Raw genomic sequence first — 8,395 nt, 5'->3', positions numbered from 1 at the left:
AGACGGGGGGCTGATGGATGGCCTGGAAGTCCCTTCCAACTCTACGATTGGTTGTCATTCATCCTCTTCTGCCAGTTGAAGGGCATGGTCCAGGAGGGAGAGGAAAAATAGCAGATGTGAACAACTGGCTTCGCAGATGGTTCGCGAGAGCCAGAAGATTTGGATTCTCGATCATGGGCTGCGTGTCCATGAGGAGGGACTTCTTGCATATAACGGGGGTTGCATCTCAAGCAGTTGAAGAAATGTTCTTTGCCAACAGTCTCAAGAACTTGATCAGGGGGCTTTAAACTGATTCCGAGGGGAAGGGAGACAATATTAAGGAAGGCGAAAGGATGTCGGAACTTAGTCAACTGACCTAGAGGAACAAAGGCAACCGTGCAAGGACCCAACCGTGGGAGGCAAAAAACTTGCACAGGCAGCCAGTAAAAGGGAACTATGGTCTGCGATGTCTCTACACTAATGCACAGAGCATGGGAATAAGCAATATGAACTCGAACTCCTAGTACAACAAACAATATGATATAATAGGCTCACTGAAACCTGTGTGGGATGAGTCTCATGATTGGATGTGGGAAATAGAGGGGTATAACCTCATTAAGAGCAATAGGCCAAACAAGAAAGAGGAGGCAATAGCACTATATGTCAGAGATATTTACAACCAGTGAAGGATCTGGACATCAATATGGAAGCAGGTGGAGAGCATCTGTAAGAATCAAGGGGAGGGAACAAACAAGGATGTTACGGTGGGAGTCTACTCGACCCCCAGTCCGACGGAGGAATTGGGATGTGCCCTCCTAGAACAGATGACCACACAGTCAGAAAAGGGAGTATAGTGATGGGCAACTTCCACATCCTGTATTTGTTGGAAGTCAAACTCAGCCAGCATCTCAAAGGTGGGGGGGGGCAGCTGTTTCTCTTTGCTTGAGGGGCACCCTTGGTCTTGGCATAGCTTCAGTTTGGAGCCCCCATCTCCTTGGAGCCCCCTTTGATATATTGGAGGGAGGGAGGGAGGGAGGGAGAGATAAGAGAAGGGGCAAAAGACCCCCCCCCCCCTGCCCTGGGCGTGCCCCCCCCCCCAGTCAGGAGGGGGGAGGGTCTCCAGGGGGAGGAAGAAAGCCCCTCAGGTGGGGGGTTGGGGGTCTTTTGCCCTCTTTTCTCCCTCCCTCTCTTTCTGGGGGGGATTATCCAGAAATAGTCCTGGCAAGTGGGAATTATGGGGGGGGACTCTTAAGCTCAAGCAAAGCCTCTTACAATTGGGGGAGGAGGGAGGGAGCAACTGGGCATGCGCACGAAGGGAGAGCGACAGCTGGTGGTGACGTCACAGCTCCTGCTTTCCCCAGGGCTCGGGAGCGCGCAGAGAGGCGTCCAGAGGCGCGCGCCCGATGCCTGGCTCCAGAGGAGGAAGAAGGAGGAGGACCCCCCCCCGTTGGGCCCCAGGTGGGAGGATGCTGCGCGGAGACCCCCCCAAAGGACAGCCCCTCTGGACACTCCAGGGCTCTGGCCACTGGGGGACCCCTTTCCTTCTTTGCTGGGCGCGGGGGGGGGAGGTTTGAGGCCCCCTATGTTTCTCTCCCTCTGCCCCCCCCCGGACATCTGCCCAGCCGGGGGTCTCAGAGGGTAGCCGGTCTGGACCCTGTCCCCCCAGGGAGGGCTGCGACCCCCATCTCTGCTCTTCCCCCCAGAATCCGGGAGAGAAGAAGGAGGGGGGAAGGAGAGGGACTGGACCCCCCCCCCTCAATGGGGAAGCTGGGTGAGGGGTCCTCCTGGAGCAGGCAAATGGCCGGACTTGCCCAGAGGGAAACAATGGATGGTGCTGCCAACCAGCTGGCAGCTGTGTGTGTGTGTGGGGGGGGGGGACCCTTCAGGCTGAGGCCTGGAATTGATTGGTTGATTAGTTATTGATTGAGTTGATGTCTCTCCTTCCTCCCCACTGGGGCCCCAGAAGTCTTTCTAAAGTGGGGGGTTAGAACTGGTCCATCAGTTGTGAATTTTGCCAGGTTCCAGAGGCCTCACCAGCTGCGTTTGGCCTGAAACTGGAGTCCAGGAAGGGGCTCATCTGATCCAGACCCCCCCCCCCCCGCTGCCCCCCCCCCCAGGAATGCAGAACTGAAGCACTCCTCCCAAGACCCCCAAAGGGAGGGCAGGCGGCTTTTCCATCCTTCAGTAAGAAGGGCAGGGTTTGTATTTGTGAGCCGCCATAGATCCCTTTCTGGGGGAGAGACGCCGTAAAATTGCAATACAGTGGGGGCCCTTTTTATCCACTGCATTTTGGTTCCAGGACCCCCCATAAATACCCAAATCTCTGGATGCTCAAGTCCCTTTATATACAATGGATGATGATGATGATGATGATGATGATGTATAGTGGGCCCTTGGTATCCATGGGGGGGGGGTTCCAGGAACCCCCCCCCCCCCCCCCGTGGATCCCAAAATCCATGGATGCTCAAGGTCCATTAAATACAATGGGGTATTATTCTTATTATTATTACTTCTATTAGTACTAGTACAGTGGGCCCTTGGTATCCACTGGGGTTTGGTTTCAGGACCCGCCATGGATGCCAAAATCCGTGGATGCTCAAGTCCCATTAAATACAACCATGTAGTAAAATGGCATCTTTTATAATATATACTGTAAAATGGCAAAATCAAGCTTTGCTTCTTAGAATTTATATTTTTAGAAAACATTTTCATTCCGTGAATAAAAAAAAGTCGGAGGACAAGGAGGACTGACTGTAAATAAAGAAAAGGTTGGAAAGCATTTTAAAATGCAGGTGCAGCTGCATTGCAGAAATAATGCAGCTTGGCACCGCTTTAACTGCCAGGGCTCCATGCTGTGGGATCCTGGGAATTGTAGTTTTGTGAGATACTTAGCCTTCCCTGTCAGAGAGTTCTGGTGCCACCACAAACTACAGATCCCAGGATTCCATACGATGGAGCCATGGCAGTTAAGGCTGTTCCAAACTGCATTATTTCTGCAGTGCAGATGAGGCCAGTGAGAATAAAAGTACAGCACATACCCCCCCATTAGAAGACCCCTGCCCTAAGCGTTTGGCAGCTTTGCCCAGGGACTGGATGGTGAGGCCAGCGGGCAGCAGGTGCCAGGGCTGTGTTAATCCTTATGGCCAACACTGCGGCGACTGTGGGTCTAGTGCTATCAGGTGGGCTTTGCTGCTAAAAGCCTTGAGATCTGAAGCGTGAGGGGCAGGGACATCGAGGGTTTTAAAAAGCCTTCAGCCCTTGCTGCCTACTTGGACCAGGAGGGAGGGTGGAGTTGGGGGGCTCCTTTGGATGTGAGTGGACCCCACATTCCTTGGGGAGCCTGAGGAGGGGGCTGCTCTGATTTGCCCCATGGGAAGTGCAGCATTGAGTGCCAGCAGATGCCCACGCGAACAAGAGCACTTGCTGTGCCCTGCTGGGGTTAATTTGCAGAGATGGCACCCCTGCGGACAAGGGAGCAGACCCCTGATGAGGGCAGGCAGGTGGGTGCACTGCGGATCCTGACCAGGCTGACCTGTGGGGCGAGGGTCTCATGGCGCGCTTTTATCCTCTTTTGTTGTTTGTCGTGCGCCTTCGGTTCCGACATGGCAACCCTACTATAGGATTTCCTTGGCAAGATTTGTTCAGAGGAGGTTTGCCATTGCCTTCCCCTGAGGCTGAGAGAGTGTGGCTCTGCCAAACGTTGGGTTTCACACAATTTTGTAAATGTGTGACACGAAACAATCAAATAGCGTTGCTTCCTGGTTTTCTTTAAAAGACCTTTTTATTACTGGGTTGCTGTACCTTTTAAAGAAAAGGCTCATGTTGGGTCCCATAATGGGATCTGAATTTTGTTCTTAACTGCCTCCTATTAGACCCCCGCAGAGGAGACCCCTCCAAGACCTTCCCTGTCCTCCCTCCCTCACAGTTTCCATCCATCTGGCCTGGGTCTTCCTCCGCTCTTTCCCAGCGTTATTAATGGAGGAAATAAATAGTTCTTTTACAGACTCTGGAGCGCAAGCATAGCAATTCTAATACAGAGACTGTGCATAGCTGGGCCTGGAGTGTCTACTTTGAGGCAGGTGATAAATATGGGGGGGGGGGGGGGAGTTCAGGGAGCTCCCCCACCACATGGTTTATCTTCCCCATGAACTGTGGTGCTCCTGTGCCAGTTCTGTGTGGCATGTGGGTGAGCGTTGGTGAGTATCAATGGCTGGAGGAAGGCCTGCAAGGCTGCAAAGCCCACCATAGCTTTGGCTGGGAGTGTGGGGAAAAGTGCTATGTGCCCCCACCCTTCCCCAGTCATGGGGTCTGGTTGTTTACATCCAGATGGAGCTGGCATGTGCACACATGCGCACATGCACCCACCCCGCATGTGGCTTAGAGCGTATTTGCCAGCTGAGAGTGAATGCGCCCAGTGCTGGGTCATGTGTGTGCCATGGAGGATGGGGCAAGTGGTGCTTCTGGGAACCACGAGCGAGATGCCCATTTTCCCCTGCTGGCAGCAGGCATGGCATCTCAGCCATGATGATGACCATGCTGCTTGAAGCCGGCGGCTGACCAGCTGGCCCCTTCAGCAATGGCCATCTGGCTGGCTCCCCCCCTCCTGCGGCTACTTCCTTTGGGAGTAGGCTATCAAAGGGTGGGCACCCCCCAAGGATTTCATCTCACCCTCTGGCCCTTTAGGGTGGTCATGAGTGAGCTTGACCCCCTGCAAAGTGGCCGCCTGCCCTGGGCTCACGTGGCCTGAGTAGTGTGAGGGATGGATGTTAAGTCTCCTCTGGGAGATTAGGCCGGCTGCACGGCTCCTGAAATGCCCACAATGGGCGGATTAGGCAGCGGGGTGAGCCAATGGGGTGCCCGGCTCTTGTTGTTGTTGTTGTGTGCCTCCAAGTCGTTTCTGACTCATGCCAATCCTAAAGCGAACCTATCATGGGGTTTTCTTGGCAATATTTTTCAGATGGGGTTTTGGCATGAGCCATCCTCTGAAACTGAGAGAGTGTGGCTTGCTTTTTTGGGGTTTGCTGACTCCTGTCTGTCACCTTTAGCCAAGTTAAAATGCTCCTTGAAAGCTCAAAAGGAGGAATAGAGTTCTTGTTTTTTAAAATATGCCCATTCTGGATTTGATGAGTGCCGCAGGGGAGGCAGTGCCAGCAATTTCCCCTTTTGTTTCCGTAAGAACAGCCTTCCCCCAGTTTGTGTCCTTTGGGTACCTTGGACTACAACTCCCATCACCTATCCACCCACCCCTCAGCCCACTGGGTTTGGAAGGGCAGTGTCGTTTTCACCCTGAGCTCAAGAACACATTGGTTTCCAGTTAAATGGCTTAAATGTTTTCCACCCGCTTGGCATGGGCCCAAAGTGAAGGTTCTGGCTGTGCTGCCAAAGGATCCAGGGCTTTGACTAATCTTCTGGGGGCAACGAGTGGCCGGAGCAGTTGCCTTGCAAGCGACTGATGCACAGGTTAGATCCTGGGGGTCTTACCTGGGGGGCAAGGGGGCGAGTAGCAAAGGGTCTCGTGGGGGACTTGGGTCATGGCACTGAGCCCCTCATCCCTGAAATCCATCCCTTTGGGGGTCCCATGCATTGCTGCCCATGTAATCCACCCTGAAGGGGGGCTTCAGAGTGCTTGACTCGGGGGGGCTTCCCTATCTGAGGCGTGGTAACTCCCCTCCCCTTTGCCACTTTCTTCTCGATTTTGGGGAGGGGAAAGCCCCCCCCCCCAGCAGTTTCCAGACCTTCCTTTCTGTCCTTGGTCCCTTTTTTCCACCAGGGAGGAGGTGGAAAGGGCTTTGAAACTCGGAATTGGACCAGTAGCAGCCATTCTCCTGCTCTCTGTTCCTGGGTCTGTGGGCATGGCTGGCCTGGAGGTGCCCTGTGGCTGTAGCAGCAGGGCTGGCATCTGTGTCGGTGGGGTGGAGTGGAATGCGGTGGGGGCTTAGGGGGCAGCAGTTCCCGCCCTTTGCTGCCCCCCCAACTGGTACCCCTTAAGCAACCGATCCATGTCCTGCTGGGGAGGCAGAAAGGTGTCTGACCGCCCCCTCCCTTTCTGGACTGCCAGGTAATGGCTCAGAGGAGTCTGGCCTGGGGCAGTCCTGGAAGGAGGAGTGTCCCTTGACCCTTGAGGAGTCCCTCAGATCCCCATGGGAAAAGGCTTTTGGCCACCCCAGGACTGAATCACAGAATCCTAGAGTTGGAAGGGACCCCAAGGGCCATCCGGTCCAACCCTTGTCTTCTGCCATGCAGGAAGACACCGTCCAAGCCCTCCCTGTGCCAGATAGCCATCCAACATCTGTTTAAACACAGCCTCCAAAGAAGGAGACACTGCCATTCTCCAAGGAAATGTGTTCCATTGTCCAGCTTCTCAACATCCTTCTTGAATTGTGATGCCCAGAACGGGACACAGGATTATCCCAGGTGAGGCCTGACCAAAGCAGAATAGAGTGGCACTACTGCTTCCCTTGATCTAGACACTATACCTCTATTGATGCAGCCTAGAATTGCATTGGCCTTAACAGAAGCACTGTCTAGGCCATATTTTACTAGCTCTTTTGCAGAATGTTGTGGGGGACCTTGGCATGGTCCAGTTTTCCGGGGCATGCAGCCTTGAGTCCAAAGGAGAGCTGTGCAGGAGCGTCCCAGCCATCTCCTCCAGCTGAGAGCCAGGAGAGGAAGGAGGCTAATGGCCTGCATGGAATTAACAAGCTTAGCAGTGAAACTTTAAATAGCCGGAGGGTGTGATCGGGATCAGGGTCACCGCATGCGGGGAAGGGGGGGGGCGCACATACACAATCACACACACATGTGCACATCTGAAATGCCTCCTGCTCAGCTTCTGTCCTTGGCCAGCAGCAGCTTCCTGGGATGGCCTGCCTTTGTGTGTGTGTTTGGGGGGGGAGACGCTGCACCCCACATGGTCCTGACTCTGGCCTTCTCCCTTTGCCCACTTACTGTTTTGGCAACTGAGCCTATCACATGCAGCCATGTAATTAAATTTGATAAGTATGCCCTTTATTCTTTCAAATTTTAACCCTCTCCTCTCTTCACAGAATCAGAGAGTTGAAAGAGACCATAAAGGCCATCCAGTCCAACCCCATTCTGCCATGCAGGAACTCACAATCAAAGCATCCCCAACAAACGGCCATCCAGACTCTGTTTAAAGGACTCCGAAGAAGGAGAATCTACCAGTCTCTAAGGTAATATATTCCACTGTCGAAAAGCTCTTAGTATTAGGTAGTTCCTCCTAATGTTGGGGTGGAATGTTTTTTCCTGTAACTTGCATCATTGCTTTGTGTCTTATTCTCTGGAACAGCAGAAAACAAGCTTACTCCATCCTCAATGTGACGGCCTTCGTTTTGTATGCTGAACCTTTGAAGGCCAACCAGTTTTCTGAGGTGAATCATCTCTTGGTCTGAGGTTACATCCTTTAAACTGGTGCTTCCCAGTGTTGTTGCTGTTGGTGCCACATTCATTTCCACTGGCCAGAGCCGTCTCTTTCTGCCCTGGAAACTCTCTGTGGACTGGCAGCCCATGATGCACTGCCTAGCACCCTTCCTCGGACAACCTCTTGGAGCCACGCTGATTTTAGTGGTTTCTATCAATGCATTTCTATCACGCCGCAAGGTTATAACACATCGATCCCACTTTAATTGCCATGGCTCCATCACCCTATGGCATTCTGGGATTGGTAGGTTCTTGAGGTTCCTCACCTATAGAGCTGTAGTGCCCCCCCAAATTACAAATCCCAGGATTCCTCAGGGTGCAGCCCTGTCAGCTAAAGTGAGATCCAAGCGGGATGACCCTCTCCGTCTTGCTACTGGAGAGCAACCTGCCTTCCCATTCTGCATCACAAAAGGGGCTGGCGCCACCTGAAACTCTGAACCTCCCACTCCTAGGATTCCATAGGATGATGGAGCCATGGCTGTGGATGTGCTATAACCATGCGGCATGATAGAAACATATTGACAGAGACTACTAAAATCAGTTTGGCTCCAAGTGGTGGCCTAGGGACCAGTCCCGGACTATGAGTTATGGCTTGCCAGTTCACAGAAAGCTTCCAAGGAAGAGAGAGACTGCTGGGGCCAGTGGGCCCAAATGTGGCACCTGCCCCCCCCGCCTCTGCATCTTCCACTGAGGCTCTCAGCATGGACTCTAATGACGGCTCTGCCTGTGGTACTGTCCTACCTGGAATGGTTCTGGTAGCCCAATTCTAGGCTGAATCAATAGGTGGATAGTGTCTAGACTGAGGGAAGTAATCATTCTCAATCTAGACATACTATTCTCCTTTGGTCAGGCCTCATCTGGAACAATCCTGTCCATTTCTGAGCAACAGTTCAAAAAGGATGTTGAGAAGCTGAAGTGTGTCTAGAGGAGGACCAGCAAAATAGTGGAAGGTCTAGGAACCATAAAGCCCTATGAG

At 53.1% G+C, this 8,395-nt stretch overlaps 1 protein-coding gene across 4 annotated transcripts in view; it reads left to right on the top strand.

Annotated features, from left to right (window-relative positions):
• The window catches only part of GRINA (glutamate ionotropic receptor NMDA type subunit associated protein 1), a 595,197-nt gene that overhangs the window by 564,454 nt on the left and 22,348 nt on the right, over positions 1 to 8,395 (top strand). The window contains exon 1 of one of the 4 annotated variants that reach the window (XM_042463681.1): positions 1,298 to 1,437. The exons of 1 other annotated variant lie outside the window; for it this stretch is intronic. The gene's annotated coding sequence lies outside the window, so the exon portion shown is untranslated. Of the gene's footprint in view, positions 1 to 1,297; positions 1,438 to 7,025; positions 7,173 to 8,395 lie in introns of those variants that run through there. 2 more of the 4 variants (XM_042463680.1, XM_042463683.1) reach the window with 2 other exon arrangements.

The sequence above is a fragment of the Sceloporus undulatus genome, chromosome 4, assembly GCF_019175285.1.
Source record: "Sceloporus undulatus isolate JIND9_A2432 ecotype Alabama chromosome 4, SceUnd_v1.1, whole genome shotgun sequence".
Lineage (NCBI taxonomy): Eukaryota > Metazoa > Chordata > Lepidosauria > Squamata > Phrynosomatidae > Sceloporus > Sceloporus undulatus.
The sequence above is the reverse complement of the archived record's forward strand: the minus strand, read 5'-3'. Positions and strand labels throughout refer to the sequence as shown.